This window comes from Hibiscus syriacus, unplaced genomic scaffold, assembly GCF_006381635.1.
Source record: "Hibiscus syriacus cultivar Baekdansim isolate YM2019G1 unplaced genomic scaffold, ASM638163v2 tig00110864_pilon, whole genome shotgun sequence".
In the NCBI taxonomy this organism is placed as follows: Eukaryota; Viridiplantae; Streptophyta; class Magnoliopsida; order Malvales; family Malvaceae; genus Hibiscus; species Hibiscus syriacus.
The window spans coordinates 404,869-423,406 of record NW_024062893.1 but is presented as its reverse complement, the minus strand read 5'-3'; the positions used below and the strand labels follow the sequence as shown (position 1 = coordinate 423,406).

The window sequence follows — 18,538 nt, the reverse complement described above, 5'->3', positions numbered from 1 at the left end:
TCGCAAAACTATAGTGACTTAAAGCATAAATAGAACAATTTCAAGCAATATTACAAATAAGGACTAAAATGTAATAAATGTTAAATTAGTGAATTAAAATAGGCATTTAACCAAAAGATATTAATAGAGCACGTAGTGACTAAAATATAAGAATGATAAAATTTGAGGTTCAAAATAAAAAATAACTTGTGTTTCACTTAAGAACTAAAATAGAAGCTTACACTACAAGAAAATATACCTTTAATGACATACGCTAATTTATGACTTGCAAAAAATGTGTCATAAAAAAATAGCATGTTTCTTAAAATCTGAACGTTTTATGACTTACAATAATGTGTGTCATATTTAATAATCATAATCCAAAAAATTTACAAAAACACAGAATACACTTTTAATTGTGTGTCATCTGTAAAAGTCATTTTTTAATTCCCCATAATTTTCAAAAAAATCCCGCTTCTTCCCCTCGATCATCAGTTCACCCTAAACTTCCTTTTCTCTCTGCATTCATGTTACCAAAACACACGATATTGAGAGTTTATATGGAGAATGCTTCTTCCCCAAACCCTACCCTCCAAAATCCAAATGAGAGCACCCAAAATCATCTGAGGAGAACTGATACAGGGGGTAAGAAAGGCAATCGTTAGAAGAGCCAGTGGTTGTAGGAGCGGCAAAACTTGAACAAAATCCTTGTTTGTTTCATTTTTGTAAAACCAAGATATTATTATTGTTCCATTAAGAAGAAATGGCCAACGATCCATAGAAGATGTTTCATTCCATCATGGACAAGCTCTTCCACTCCAGGTTTTATTTTTTCTATTTGTTTTTAAGTTTTAACCACGAATTTATTTGATGAAACTTGAAATTTCAATTAAATTTCATCACTACTGCTATTTTTTTGTATATAAAATGTATTTGTAATTGTAATTAATGGGTAGTCCATCGCCACCGGGAACGGGAATGGGGAGACAAGAACAATTATTAGGAGCGAAGAAACGCCCAAATCCAACGTATTCTCATCGCCTCCGACCCACAGTAAAATTGAAAAGTAAAGCAAAACGATGAGCTCCGACAACCCGAACCAAACCGGTCTCGTGATAACGTTGACCGAATCCATTCGATCGTTTCTCCTCTCTGTCTCCAAAGACTCGCGTCTCTCTCAAGAGCTTCGAGAACTCGCTCTCGCTCTTTCCTCGGCAACCGATGCATCGTACAAGCATATTCGAAGCTTATGGATCCAGTCAGATGTTGAGGCTAGGCCCGGATTAATTTCTCTTTTCTCTGGATCTAATTTCGTTTTCGCCATCCCTAAACCCAGAGAGAAGGTAAAGTTGAACATGACTTAGATTCTAGCGTTCTAGATCTTTCATGGCCGTGTTTTCGTTTTAACCGTGATATTTTTTCCCCTTTTCTTTTTGAAATTTGAATTTATAGAGTGAAGAATTAAAGTAGAGGTTAAGGAAGCTTAAAGAACAAGCAAAGAAGAGAGAGTATCAAGAGCTTGTTAAAGATATCACGCCCAAGAAGAATGTCCATGAGCCTTTCTCTACTTACAAGGATCAAATTGGCTTTGTTTAGTAGTTTTCTTTGATTATGAATGTCATACTGTTTCTTAACAATATTGTTTCTTATTTCCGGTGATATATGAATGAACAGGTTCACATTTTGCGCTGATAATGTTTACTGGGTATTTGGTTGGACATTTTGCATTCAGAGCATTGTTTAACCACAGTCCCATCATGGTAATTTTAGACTAGGAATCTCAAATATGAAGTATTTATGTTATGTGCTCCTTATTTTAGATTATTTATTAAGAATTGAATGTGATGATGATGTTGTGTTTTATATTGCAGAATTCTGCTGGAGGTATTATTGGATTGGTTTTTGGCATGCTCTTTGAAACACTTTTGTTCATAATCAGAACTTCAGAGCCAAACCTTAAATCCCCATCCTCGACATCGAGAATGAAGAAAAATCAATAGACAAGCAAAGAAGATGTGGGTTGTGTTTTATTTCTTACTGCCTATTTTCCATTATAGATATCTTATGTGGGTTTAAGAATGTAACTGTTATCTCATTGTAATCATAGGGTATTTTTTAATGTTCTTTGTCATGAATAATGTTTTCCCTGTTCGATGCAAAGGTTGTGTAGGATTATTTTTTTTAGTTCTGGTGAATGCTAATAAATAATAGAAGAAATAGAACCTTCTTTAGTCATGGTGAAAGTTAAAAAATTTTAATTCTCTTCTTCCTATATATGACATGTCAATATTGAATTAATAAATCATTCTCTTTAAGAGGCATGAATGGTCAGTATCCAAGTTAATATGGCTAAGGTTGTAATATGTTTTGGATCTGAAGCTGTGAATATCCTAATGCTGCATATATTCGGAAATGTGAATTGGGTAGATATTTATAGGGGAAACAAAGCCAACATATGTTTTAAAAGGATATACTTGTGTTAAGGATATGGAAATGTAAGTTCCACTATCAATATGCCTTTTGTTCCTAATATTTTATGTGCTGTTAATTAGTTCCCATTGTTTGGGGCTCTGCTGCTATGCTTTTAACTGATCTATGAATTTCTTGTTTTTGCCTTTATGATATCCTTTGTGTATTCTATTTTTCATGCATATAGCATCGCAAGCCTTTTTCAAAGTTAAATTACTATTAATGGTCTATTCCCGAGGACATTTAACTTATATGTGACTTCTGTGGTTACCAGTTGATCGGTATGTAATGTAGTAATCTAATTTGCTAAATCAGTGCGATTGAGTAATTTCTGTTTCCATACTTTATGCATTATTGTTCGTCTTTCCCACCTTAGAGGGATTGTAATTGGAGTTCTATGTGCCAAGGTGGGTATTTGAGTTTTACGATATTTCCCATTTAGAAGTTGTGAATTAAGCATGCTAATAAACATCTCAAGTATCAAATCCTCTATTCTTTTCTTGAGGTAGAGTTAATCGAATTATTTTGATTCTTAGTTTTGACATAATTGGACTGCTTAGCGTTGTACTATTCCTTTTCCTTATCACTTCATTTTCAATTTTCTTTTGCAGATATACATTGAGCAAATAACAGATTTATTGGATCCATGTTGTCTAACATCGTGTTCTAGTATTTATCAAAGGGTCATTATTGGATCCATGAATAAATGAAACTCGAGCTTATCACGGAAGATCAGTCCTATTAACATGGCAGTTACTATTTAATCCAAAAACACATTGTCGCAGCTTATAGACTGACACTGTTTTTGAAACTGTAACAGGCAGCTATGAGCAATCACTTATTCTTTGTTTAAGCTTCTATTTGAAAATTTCCAAGGGATCAAGCTTGATAACCTTTTTCACTTAAGTCTCATGAACTCAAAGATGAAAGATGGAGCTTATGAGCAATCACCTATGCTTTTTCTCAGACATTCAGCAGGTAATTTATGCAACTATTTTTATTTACATGAATTTATTGAATGGACTTGCTTAGTTTAAAGCTAAATATGTTACATTGATTGAATTAAAATTTTATAAGCTCAATTTTTAGTTACGTTTAGAACAGTTTATTACATTTTGGGCCCTTAGCTAGATGATGTTAGATTCTATATTGCTGAACTTTTGTGAAGGATTTCCAAATGAAATATATTGTTTTTAGTCAACTAGTTTGCTCATTTCTTTTTGTAGGACATTCTAGAAGTGAAAATTTATGCTTCATGTATCAATTTTATTTGGATTTATTTGTAAAACCACATTAGTACTGAGAAATTGGATGGATGTGGGACCTGAGATCAATTCTTATATTTATATTGCAGCTTGGAACCTTTAACTTTTTGTTTTCTAAATAGCTTCACGTTGTATTGCAGATTGATTCCTGGAGTTATTTAGCTACCTGCGAACTCAAACTTGATGGTTGATGAAACAAAACTAGAATCATGAAGCCTTAACTCCATTGGAATTGAGAATACAAAGTTGATGAAAAATCTGATAGAGTTTCAAAAAGTAAGCTGTCACTTGGTTTGTTGAAACATGACTGGACCAAGGAAGGTGTTTTCATAAGTTTAATGTGCATATTAGGAATGTGTTTGTTCTGTATATTGCAACTAGTTTTAACTATTACAATTATTTTCAATTATTTTTTGTGTACACGCCCGGATGGCGAGGGCATATTAGTAGAACTTTATTATGCCGTGATATTTTGTATCAACATATGATTACAATATTTTTGATAACTTAATGTGAATATATTGTATTCAAATAGATTGCTTATATATAATATGATATATATATATTTAGTATTATGAGGCATTAAATGTGATTTAGTTTGATTATTTGAAAATCTACAATATATATATAATTTACGAAATACAATCACGACACACGAATGTGTGTCATCTTTTTCAATAAAATGTGCTTCAATGACACGCAATGTAAGTCATACATGCATGTCATATATTTATGACACACAAATGTGTCATCTTAATTAATGACGGGGCTTCAATGACGTTTAATGAACGTCATAAATGAGCGTCATAAATGTGTGTCATAAATGCACGTCATAGATTTATGACACACAGTTGCCCGTCATCTGAAATTCATGTCGGTGGCTTCAACGACAGGAAAATGTGTCATCCGCACCCATAGATGATGCGCAATGCGCGTCATTAAAGGGGTTTTTTCTACTAGTGTTACAAAACCCGAATGGCCAGCAATGCTATTAGCCCCACGCGCCAAAGCACGATTGTCCTAGCTCCTAAATGGTGTTGTTTTGATGGGGGTATATAAGCACCTTTTTTTGGGTTATGAGACCCTAAAAATTCATATATCCCTCGATCGCTTAAAAAATAACAGAATTTTCCAAAGTCTTGTCATTTTCTCTTTCCAGAAATCGACGAGCCTCCGTCGTGAAGACTGTCATTAAACAACGGTGTCCTCTGCTCATCGATAAAAAAAAAGGATAGGATGACCACTGATCGACGTGTCTCTTCACCCTGACTATGGATCCGAACCCTTATTAACTCCAAAGTGGCTAGATCAGCATAGATATACAAATAAGTCTTCGACTTTTATGGTTTTCTACGACCTTTCTCCTTTCCAGCGAAAAAAAAAAATGAGGATAAGCATCTTCTCTCCCTTTTTCCTCCATTCTTATTATGTTTTGTTCTCAATTTTTTATTTCAAATGGCTATGGTTGCTGATAGTTTATAATAATGACTTCTCTCTAGTTTTTCTTTTTATTTTCTCCCTCATTTTTATTTATTTTCTTCTTTTGTTTGAATCTCTCCTCCTCTCTTTAAAACCATATATATATTTTATTTAATGGTGTGATATTGGGTTTAGTAGAAAATATGGTGTAGGGATGTAATGATGGCTCTCTAGATTTTCGGGGAATGGGTGGATTTTATTTTATTTTTTATTAGATTTTATTGATTTGTTTGAATATTTAATTTTTTGATTGGTTTTGATTTGATTTGGCTAATGGTTGAACAGGGACGGTGATGGCTAAGGTGACAGGCAGTGGGAATGGCTTTATCGATGGCGAGCAGTGGCGACGGTGGGAAGATGATGAAGGCTTAGAGTTTGGGTTAGTTTAGGTTGTGGGCTAGGTTTGTATTTTGGGCTGATTGGGTTATAATTTGGTCCCGCAAAAAAAAAAGAAATTGAATATTAGTATTTAATATATAATAAAAATAAAAAATGACTAAAACCTATATAATAATGGGTGTCTATAGATGCCCCTTTTGTCCATTATTGTGTTAACGAGAACAGAGCAAAGATAAAAAAAGACAAGTTTTTGTATGGTTCCATCTTTTTCTTTAAAATTTGATGTTGTTTCAAGCGAAACTGGAAAATAAGTCTTTAATGGTACACGGATGGTCGTGGACTTATAGTATACTTTTAATTGGGATAATTTCTAATAAAACAATAAGTTAAAATGAAATATTGCTAATTTCAATTCTAAACAAGAAAATTTAGGGTGACATAAAACTAGCCTTGATTGATGTTTGGGAAACAAGATGGACACTTGAACCACTCTAGAATAAGAATATGTTTGTATGCTAAGATATGGCCAACCCTAAGATATTGCATTAGGCATATCTTTGCTAACTGGGGGTAGATGCCCTAAGGCTCGACGGTGCAAGTTAGTAGGTGACGCAATCCGATGTAGAATTATGAATTTCCATCCTAAGTAGGATAGAGGGGTACGTGAGCTCCGAGATGTAGCTCCTCAGTCACACCATGATGCCTACCTTTGTATGTATTTTTAGTTAGTATACTCATATGCTAACTATTATGAATTAAGTATATTTTTAGTATAAATATTAGAGGATGTATGTAGTATAGTTTGGTTATTAGTGTGGCACTAAGCTTGTGAGCTCAGCATTCAGAATTTGTTTCCGTGTGCAGGTTAGAAGCATGAGCCATTGGAGGAGCCTATACTTAGACCCACTAGCACTAGCCGCCAATTTTTTAGTATGTTTCATCTTTTGTACTAGTGGCATGTAATGTAAATGAAATTGTGTATGTAAGGTTAAAATATAAATTTGAATATTTTGTAAATCTTAATTGCAACTATTTTGAGGGCTCCCGAATATGCAAACAAATTACATGAATTTATAAAAAAATGAATTTCAATTTATGGATTTATGCAAATAATCTTGTTGATTTTAAGGAAAATCTTTGGTAAACCTCTTTTATGGTTCATGTGACGTCATAGTTTGTTGGTCTTCGGACCTAACTAGATTAGGATGTTACAGACTTGATTTATGTTTAGTTAATCGATCGACGAATCGGCCAAGAGGGGGTGAATTGGTAATAAAAATTTTGGTAGAAGCTTTTGTAGAAAATTGAAAATATTTGCACAGTGAGTTAGAGTGGTTCGACTTCTCAGCCAAGTCTACGTCCACTACCTTAGCTATTCACACTAAGGATTTTCCAAAAATTCACTAATTTGTCTTTCTTTTGAGGACAAAGAGTAACCTTACAACTCCCTCAAGAATTATACCCCAAATTCTTAAGAACACACTCTCTCAAAGAGAAAAATACAAATTTTACAAACTTACAGAAAACCTCACAAGACAAGATGTTTGCACAATTCTAGAACAAAGAAAGAACACTCAAGAATGAATACAATTGAGCACAAAATGGTGTTCTTGAAAGCAAAATGAATATTGAATGAAAATAAGCTTGAAAATGCTCAAACAATAAGTTCAAGGCTCTCTCTTTGATTCTCTCTCAATTCTTGTTTCTTGTTATTGATCAATGGCTCCTGAGCTAGTTTAAATACACCTTGGATCAATTCTGAACGTTGGGGATCATTGGTGAAGTCAATAGAGCCGTTGTTGTATGTTTTCCACTTAAAAAATCTGTTAGGAGCATAGGTGTATCGGTACACTCAGTGTAAAATTCAAATATTTTGACTGTTGGTTGACTTAGTGTATCGGTACATCCCAGGTGTATCGGTACACTAATTACATTCGATGTTTCTCGGAGCCAGAAGTGTATCGATGCAATTGATGTGTATCGATACACAAAATGCATTCGATTTTGGGGGTATATCGGTACATACAAGAGTGTATCGGTACATCCCTTTGTAAAAATAATTTATGGCCCGATTGTGGTTCGAAATACTTTGTAAAAATTGTTTCAAAAATATTTTAAGACTAAAACACAATTTTGCACTTAAGTAAGGTTTTAAAATTGGCATTTGAAAACTTGGAGTAATATTTCGATATTCGAATAATTTAATCAAATATTAATTTTGAAATCGAATATAAAATCTTAAAATTCAATAGGACTTTATTTGTTATATCGAAACATCAAAATGTTTTCAACAATCTCCCCCTTTTTGATATAACAAAACTTTTGAGTAATTTTAAGATTTTCTTTGAAAATTATTTTTGAAATCAATTTTGGAAATTTCTCCCCTTACTTTATTCTCCCCCTTTTTGTTAAATCAAAAAGACTCTATAAAACATTTTTGAACAAGTTTTTACAAAAATTTAGCCAATTGATTTATAACGAAATATAGCTTAAGCTGCTAAGATCACAATCAAGAGAAAGATTAGTCATTAGTTCATAATCAATATTCATATAAAAGTGTGTAATGGTAATTGGTCATATTTTAACTAAGATGTAAATGATGCAAAATTTTAACATGTAAAATAATATTCAACGTCCAAGTTTAATCATCCAAACATCCATAACACAAAAATCCAAAAACATCCAAAATGTTTGAACAATATTTAAGTTCAAAATCAACCTAAGAAAACAAAGCAAGAAAAAAAACCTAATCATCCATTGGTGGATCGGGGGGTGATAGATGTGGCCATATGTTATCCACATCTCGTGTAAGCGTGTCGACCCTTTCGTCCATAGCATCGAATTGATGATTCATCACTTCATTGTTAGCAGTTAAATGAGATTCGATGGATGCAAACCTCATGTCAAGAGTCTCCATAAACGATCGAAAGTATAGAGGCATATGACTCTCTTGTTGTACCATCTCATCCTCAGGTACACGATTATCTTTATCACGCATGAGTTCTTTAAGCTCTGGATCATCATTCGCAGCCGGTACCAGAGGAACTTGTGAAGAGCTATCACCCGGTGTTTTCTCGGTGGATCGAACCCATTGATCCTTTTCCCTGGACCATCCCGATTTCTTCAAGGTTGTGAAATTTATTTGGTTATTAAAGGGGATGGCTACATCAAGTGAGACCCTAAGATTGGATTTGATAAAAAAATTACTTAGAAGACAACCATAAACCAAGGTTTCTATATATTTAGACGAGATATTGTTCACGATTTCAACTAGCTCACCAAAAATGATTTGTTGTAAATTTATTTTCTTTATATGTTGGATACAATGTATCCACCGTAAATCTAAAACTCTAAAGGTGGGGTACCAACCTCCGGATGGTCTAAACCACCAAGAGATGATCAAGTGAAGAAAATGCTCGTGATGAGTTAACACGGTACTTGCACTAGTCTTAGCTTTATAAGGTGTAGCCATAATTTCTTTTTCATTATCTAATCCAAAGGTATTAGTTATTGTGTCGGATTCAATATAAATAAATTAACCTAAGAGATAAGATCGAATCCCTACGGTGGAAGTTCGAGACTCGTTTTGGACACAAACCGCATTGGAATAGAAAATGCGGACGAGTTGGTGCTAAACGATGGGTTTGAGCTGAAAGAGTTTATCAAATTTCCAAAATTTAAGGGTAGAAAGATATTGAAATTTCATATCGACCATAGCTTGGATTGAGGGGATACGCTCTTCCCGGATTTTGTATGACTCGAATGAGTTAACAAACCTATGGTAGAGATCTTCTCGATGACCAGGTTGGTTAAAGAAAGAATTAAGGATAGTCATATCTGGAATGTTTGGGTTTGGATTTTGAGGTGGAAAATGAGGTCAGTTTTGAGGTTGGTTTGAAGACCGACTAGAAGATGACCTAGGGCATTTTGACATTATTAGAATCGGAATGGATAAGGTTACCTGCAATTTGAAAACACATATATGCAATAAAATCAATACCAAAACTCAATACGAGTCCTCAATATTCAAGGTTTTCTAAAATTAATCCTAATGGGCAATATTTTAAAACTATTTGAAAAATTGTGTTGTTTTTGAATAAATTAGTTGTAGATTATAGTTTTAGACTACAATCTAACAAATGCCCGATATATAATTCAACCTAGAACTAATCAAATCTAGTCCTAAGTTCAAAAATTAATAAAATAGTGGTTTTAGAAAATTTACCTTGAAAATTCGGATTTGAGAGGAATGTGATGTTGTTTGCACGATTTTAATGATGTTAATAGGATTCTACGTTGAAAAATAGTTGGATTCCGACAAGATTTTGTTGAAAATGAGCAAGATGGAGATTAGGTAGAGAAGAGAGGGGAACAGTCGAGTGTTTTAGTTTTAAGGGGTTTTGAGAGAATGAAGAATTTTAGGGATTTAATACCCAAAACCCGACGAATGTATCGGTACACATTCATAGTGTATCGATACATAGGGAGGATGTATCGATACATAGCGAGGATGTATCGATACACCGTGCACAAAATTGACAAAATCCATTTTTTTAAACACTTAAAATGCTAAATAAATTAGCTCTAGTGGTATTGGAAACTCATATATCGAAAATTAACAATGTTCAATCAATTAAATCTATCTTTAAATTTTATTTGAACATATTATTAATTTTCACTTAAGATTATAAACTCCCCCTAACTAATAGCAAAGAATGCAATCAAAAATTGTTATTTTTATAAGCATTTTCCAATTCTAATTAAAAGTGCTGAAATTATTTTAAACACCAAGTCAAGGTAGGTTGGTTAAACCTAATTCTCTCCTAAGTGTCCAAAATTTTTCTTTATCTAAAGGTTTTGTAAAAATATCCACTAATTGGTGCAAAGTATCAACATATTCTAGAACTACACCTCCTTTAGTGACATGATCTCTAATGAAATGATGTCTTATTTCAATGTGTTTAGTTCTAGAGTGTTGGATGGGAATTTTAGTGAGACAAATGACACTAGTATTGTCAAACTTGATAGGTATGGTACTAACTTCAATTCCATAATCTAAAAGTTATTGTTTCATCCATAAAACTTAAGCGCAACATCTACCGGCTGAAATGTATTTCGCTTTAGTGGTAGATAATGCTACACTATTTTGTTCTTTGAAAACCATGAAATCAACATATTTCCTATGAATTGACCGGTACTTTTCCTATCTATTTTGCACCCTCCATAATCCGCATCAGAGAAGGCATGCAAGCTTAAGCTAGAGTCTCTAGGATACCAAAGTTCTAAACTAGGAGTGTCCTTAAGGTATCTAAAGATTCTCTTAATGGCTTTTAGATATGATTCTTTAGGACATGATTGAAATCTAGCACATAAGCAAACACTAAACATTATGTCCGGTCTACTTGCGGTTAGATAAAGCAAATAGCCAATCATAGACCTATATAATTTAACATCTACATAGTTACCTTCTTTATCTTTGTCAAGCTTTGTAGATGAGCTCATTGGAGTGGCTTGGGGTTTTCCATCTTCCAATCAAAACATTTTGAGTATATCCTTGATGTATTTTGCTTGATTGATGAAGATGTCATCTTTTCTTTGCTTGATTTGGAGTCCCAAGAAAAATTAGAGATCTCTCATCATGCTCATCTTGAATTCACTCTGCATTAGCTTAGAAAATTCTTGGCAAAGAGCATCATTAGTAGAACCAAATATTATATTATCAACATAAATTTGAACTACTAATAAATATTTACCTTTTCTTTTTAAAATGAATATAGTGTCAACCTTCCCTTTTAAAAAACTTTTTTCTATTAAAAAGTTTGACAATCTTTCTCTAGGATCTTGTTTTAAACTGTATAAAGCTTTTGTCAATTTAAAAAATGATTTGGAAATTTTGAATCTTCAAAACCAGGAGGTTGTTCCACATACACTTCTTCTTTTATAAAACCATTTAAAAATGCACTTTTAACATCCATTTGATATAATTTAAATTTATTGAAACATGTAAATGCTAATAACATTCTTATTGCTTCCATCATAGCTACGGGAGCATATGTTTCATCATAGTCTATGGCCTCTTCTTGAGTATAGCCTTGAGCAACAAGTCTAGACTTGTTCCTCATTGTATTACCACTTTCATCAAGCTTATTCATAAATACCCATCTAATACCTATAATAGATTTATTATTAGACCTTTCAACTAATGTCCATACTTTACTTCTCTCAAATTGATTTAACTCTTCTTGCATAGCCATAATCCAATTTTTATCTTTTAATGCTTCTGGGATATTCTTAGGCTCTATGCATGAGATAAATGCAACATAATTACATATATTTCTAAGAAAAGATCGAGTTGTTATCCCTTTAGATGGATCACCTATAATTTCACCATCCTTGACATAGTTGTATTCTCTTGAGTAGAGGCTTCCCTTTCTTCAATGATTGGATTCTCGATAGAATCGTGAGTTCCCTCAACTTTCACTTCTTCCTTTGATGATGGTTCTCTAACGTCATGTCCAACATCATGTGTATTTACAATACCTACGTCATCATCAACACATGAATCCTTTCTCGGAAGGGGATTATCATCGAAAAAAACATGTAAAGACTCTTCTACCACTAAAGTTCTTTTACTAAATACTCGATAAGCTTTAGAATTTAATGAATAACTTAGAAAAATTCATTCATCACTTTTAGCATCAAATTTGCCAAGATTTTCTTTACTGTTGTTTAAAACAAAACTTTTACATCCAAAAGGATGAAAATAACTAATGTTTGGCTTTTTATTTATGAAAAGTTTATATGGAGTTTTCTTTAAAATTAGCCCAATCATTACTCGGTTTATAACATAACAAGCGGTATTTGTGGCTTCTACCCAAAAATATTTTGGCAAATTATTTTCACAAAGCATGGTTCTAACTATTTCTTCTAAAGTTCAATTTTTCCTCTCAACAACTCCATTTTGTTGAGGGGTTCTAGGTGCTGAAAAATTATGGCTAATCCCATTTGAATTACAAAAATCAGTAAATCCAAGATTTTCAAATTCAGTGTCATGATCACTCCTAACACTAGTTATGGAGTAACCTTTTTTGTTTTGGATTACTTTTGAAAACGTGATGAATTTTTCTAATGCTTCATCTTTAGTCCTTAAGAATTGAACCCATGTATATCTAGAGTAATCATCTACCAATACAAAACAATATTATTTTCCACCCAAGCTAACAGTCTTAATTGGCCCAAAAAGATCTATATGGATCAATTGTAATACTCTATTAGTTGATACATCATTAATGGACTTAAAGTAAGCTCTTTGATGTTTTCCTTTAGCACATGCATCACAGATTTTATATTTTTCAAATTTTATCTTTGGCAACCCTCTTACTAAATCTCCTTGAATTAGTCTTTGTAAAACTCATGCTTGTATATCCTAGTCTCCTATGCCATAACCAACTATCATGTTCATCCTTAGCAACTAGGCATAAATTTTTCATATTTATAGAATCTAAATGCACCATGTAAATGTTTCCTATTCTATGAGCATAATCTTGTTAGATGCAATGTCAATAACTTTACAACCATTAGATTCAAACAAGACATTGTATCCCTTATCACATAATTGACTAATACTTAGAAGATTATTCTTCAACCCATTCACATATAACATATTTTTAATTTGTATGGAAGAGGTATTACCTATTGTAACTATACCTTCAATGTGACCTTTTGAATTATCACTAAAAGTCACTTCTCCTCCATTTTTTTCGTTTAGCTCTATGAACCGACTCTTGTCTCCGGTCATATGTCTTGAGCATCCATTATCAAGGTACCATGAGTTTGAACTTGTTTCTCGTGCCTTGTAGCAATGCTCCTTTCCCTACAAACATAGATTAATTTTGGGTCCATATTCATTAGTACTTAAAATCCTAGTCCCCTTGGGTATCCATTTGTGTAGGATATCCTTATCTTTAGTAGTAATGGTTCTTTAGGAACTCATATGCTTCTAATGATTTTTCCATTTAAGGTTCTTTGGGGACCTCTATGATTTTAGTTTTAAAAATATTTCTAACAAAGATGGATTTTGAACTTTCTCCATTTTCAAAATGTTTTGTTCCAACTTTATCAAAAGAAGCTTTAAGAACATTAATTTCTTTTTGATGGTTGTCATTAACTCTTGAAAGTAAGTTATGGAAATCAATGTTTTTCTTTTCAAACTCATTTAGTTTGATTTGCAAATTTTTAATCTTACTCTCAAGATCAAAGTTGGTATTGGATATGAGATTATTTTCGTTTTTCAATTTTGAAATATCATTCTTGTATTTCAAAAATCATTTCTCATAATCTGAAGCCAACCCAGTACATTCCTCTAATATCTCATCAAAAGAATAATATTATAAATTAAATAAGCTAGAGGTTACCTGAGAATCTTCCCCGAAAGCCATCAAGCACAAGTTTGCTACTTCTTGTTCCTCTTCATCGGAAGCTTCATCATCACTCCATGTAGCCACGTGTTGCTTATGTTGTTTCTTGAATTGACCATTCTTCTTCAATTGTGGGCAATCGTATTTGACATGCTCCAGTTTTTTGCATTCGTAGCAAATAATAGGGTCCTTCTCCTTTGATTCAATTTTGAAGCCTTTATTTCTTTTGAATTTTCTTCCTCTGTTGGGCTACATTAGTTTTCTGAATCGTTTGGCAAATAATGTCATTTCCTCGTCATTGTCATCTTTATCCAAATCACTCTCATCTTTTGTAGATTTGATATCAACTCTAATGTTCTTCTTTTTCTCTGTCTTCTTATTTGTCTCGTCCTTCTTTTCAAGGTCTACCTCATCTTGAATCGTCATTTCATGCGTGAGGAGAGAACCGATGAGTTCATCGAGAGTTAAAGACTTTTGGTTTTTAACTTTGATGATCGCCGTCTTCTTCGATTGCCAAGCTTTAAGAAGAGAATAAATTAACTTCCTCACAAGCCTCTCGTTTGGAATGATCTCTCCATATGATTTGAGACCATTGAAAATCACGGAAAATCTATCCGTCATAGCTTCATCCAGCTTCATCCTGAAATTTTCATAGCTATGAGTTAGAAGACTAATTTTAGATTCTTTTACCTCGTTTGTACCTTCATAAGTGACTTGTAATTTATCCCATATCTCCTTGGAAGTAGTACAAGATGAAACTCTCTCATATTCATCTGGTCCAAGAGCACAAAATATAATATGGATAGCCTTTGAGTTAAGCTGGAACATTTTTATCTCTTCTTTACTCCACTATCTTGAATGAGTGGAAGTTATGATGTATCCATCTTCCACGATATTCCATGCTCCCATGTCACTTTCTTGAATGAACTACCTCATTCTATTCATCCAATAAGCATAATTAGCACCATTGAAGAAGGGAGACTTATTGACGGGCATTGAATCAAGAACGAAGTTGAAGTTTGAAGTGGAGGCCATTAATGACTTGAATATCGATTTAACTCTTCCCGAATCGACTCAAGAGGTGGTTAAACCTTCAAATGAGTATGGCTCTGATATCGATTGTTGAGTTAATCGATCGACGAATAGGCCAAGAGGGGGTGAATTGATAATAAAAATTTTGGTAGAAGCTTTTGTAAAAAAATTGAAAATATTTACACAACGATCTAAAGTGGTTCGACTTCTCAACCAAGTCTAAGTCCACTACCTTAGCTATCCATACTAAGGATTTTCCACAAATTCACTAATTTATCTTTCTTTTGAGGACAAAGGGTAACCTTATAACTCCCTCACGAATTATACCCCAAATTCTTAAGAACACTCTCTCTCAAAGAGAAAAGTACAAATTTTGCAAACTTACAGAAAACCTCACAAGGCAAGATGTTTGCACAATTCTAGAACAAAGAATGAACACAATTAAGCACAAAATGGTTTCTTGAAAGCAAAATGAATATTGAATGAAAATAAGCTTGAAAATGCTCAAACGATAAGTTCAAGGCTTTCTCATTGATTCTCTTTCAATTCTTGTTTCTTGTTATTGATCAATGGTTCTTGAGCTAGTTTAAATACACCTTGGATCAATTCTGAACATTGAGGATCATTGGTGAAGTCAATAGAGCCATTGTTGTATGTTTTCCACTTAACAAAATCTGTTAGGAACGTACGTGTATCAGTACACTATCAAGTGTATGGGTACACTAGTGTAAAATTCAAATATTTCGACAGTTGGTTGACTTAGTGTATCGGTACATCCCAGGTGTATCGGTACACTAATTACATTCTATGTTTCTCGGAGCCAGGAGTGTATTGATGCATCTTCTGTGTATCGATACACCAAATGCATTCGATGTTGGGGGGTATCGGTACATACAAGAGTGTATCGGTACATCCCTTTGTAAAAATAATTTTTGGCCCGATTGTGGTTTGAAATACTTTTTAAAAAAAATTTCAAAAATATTTTAAGACTAAAAAACAATTTTACACTTAAGTAAGGTTTTCAAATTAATATTTGAAAACTTGGAGTAATATTTCAATATTCGAATAATTTAATCGAATATTAATTTTGAAATCGAATATAAAATCTTAAAATTTAATAGGACTTTATTTGTTATATCGAAACATCAAAATATTTTCAACAATTTATTTCAAGTTCACTTTTGGTTTGAATGTTGTCGAATCACACTACTTCTATTAAGTAGTGCTTTTCACGCCTATTCTACAACAAGTGTTCTTGAAAATATTCGAGTAAAATATATAAGAATATTGAAAAATGGATATTTTAAATTAAATTAAAATAAATGAAATAAAATAAATAATAATATATATAAGCATACAAGGGTTAAGAAACATTGAATAAATAAATATATACAAGAATATATAATATATATATATATGGTATAATATATACATACATAAAATGTACATAAATAATAATAATAATAATAATAATAGAAGAAAAAATACATAAATACATATGGTAAGAATTTAAAGAGAAAAATCAAGTCATTCAAAAAGTATAGGGATTACAAAAAACAGGGACTGAGTCAAAACAAATAGAAAGTTACAAGGGGTTATCAAAGAAATAATCCATATTATTTCATGAGAGGATTCAACCAAGTCAGTGCCCAAAATGAAAACACAGAAAAATTACAGTGACTTAAAGCATAAATTGAACAATTTCAAGCAATATTACAAATAAAGACTAAAATATAACAAATGCCAAATTAGTGAATTAAACTAGGCATTTAACCAAAAGATATTAACAGATGACACAATGGCTAAAATATATGAATGATGAAATTTGAGGTTCGAAATCAGAAATAACATGCGTTTCATTTAAGGACTAAAATGGAAGCTTACAAAACTCTGAAGGTCAACAATGCTATTATCCCTAAATACCAAAAAAACCCTAAACCCTAGCTCCTAAATAGTATCATTTTGATTAGGGTATATAAGTGTTAGACAAAATGATTAATCCGAGATAAAATAATAATAATAATAATAATAATAATAAATATTATTTTATAATTGAACGAAACAAAATAAATGAAACTTAAAGAAGAGGCAAGAAATTGGTTTACTCATATTTAGACATTGAATTGTATGAGTAGAGTAATATAAATCGAAGAAAAATTTTATTGAGGCTTGTATGAACAGTTTCTTAAGACAAATTCTATATATATATATATATATATATATATATATATATATATATATATATATATATATATATATATATAATCTGAGATATCATACGAACAATGGAGGGTGAATTTTACAACTCATTCTAAATTGTTGTATACAAGCCTTATAAATAGAACCAATTTTGGAGAACTAAGGGAAGTACGGCTCCTATTGAAATGCTTTCCCCCCTCAAAAGTGCACGGTCTATGAAGCACTTGTGTACGTCATGTACAATACAAAGTGATGGCAGTAACCTTTTGAAGCATCACGTGCCTTTACAAAAGGAAATGAAAGATCTTTCCTTGTAACAAGGTAATTTGGTCAATAAAATTTGCATATGGGAAGCAGCCATACGTTGGTAAATTCAAATATTCCCAAACGGTGAGTTAAATGTGCAAGTTTAAAAAATATGTATTTTTTATGGGTTTACTAATTGTTCTAGAAATTGAAGTGAGATATTCGATTATTATTACTTTACTTTGCTCACCTGCACACATTTGAACTTTGGGTTCATCGGTTATGTTTCAAGAATTAATTTATTAAATTCTCGTCGTTTAACAGAAATTGATTCTGTTTTGGGTTTTATTCCTGTTGTCCAACAGAAGTTGGTTTTGTTTCAAAATAGTGTTGATTATACATTTCTGTTTCGGGTTTTAGTTTTACTAAATTCTCGTCGTTTAACAGAAATTACTTAATTATTGGATTTTAGTTTTGACTAAAATTCATTGCGATAAATAAGGTATCGAATGGAATTATGATATGTCTGTGAACAAAAATCAGGCCTATAATTATGTTTGAGGGTTTTAATCCTTCTTTTCAACAAAATTTATTTGATTTACTGTTGATAACAAAAATCGTTTGGAGGTAACAACATTGTTACAAATTTTGTTTTAGAATTTTAATTTCTAATTGAATTTTGTTGTTTAACATAAAAAATGGTAAAATAAATTGAATTAACTTTCAATTTATTGTTGGAATATTTACAAATTATGGTTACGTGTTTTAAATGAAACAATGGTAACCCCACTGATTCACCTAACTCATTATTTGAAATGTTGATTCCTATTTAGACTTTGAATAAAATTCAACAATGTCAGTGGTCGCGAGCCACAACGAGAAGCATGTGAAATTCATGGATAGAATTTCAAGACATAACGACATAAGATGTTATATTTAATCATGTTGAATGTAGTCAAATATAGGATGATCCTCATATTCATATAGAGGATGAGATAGACATTGTTATCGTTAAAGCTTGAAAGCATTCTAAGTTTCTAAGTTGGAATTACATCTTGAATGGATTGTTAGATACACTATATGAAGTGTATAGTGTCCATAAGATTTCTAAAG

General features: G+C 32.2%; 1 pseudogene; it reads left to right on the top strand.

The window, feature by feature from the left end:
* The first annotated feature begins 528 nt into the window (after positions 1–528).
* On the top strand, positions 529–2,189 carry LOC120143816 (annotated as a pseudogene).
* The last annotated feature ends 16,349 nt before the right edge of the window (positions 2,190–18,538 follow it).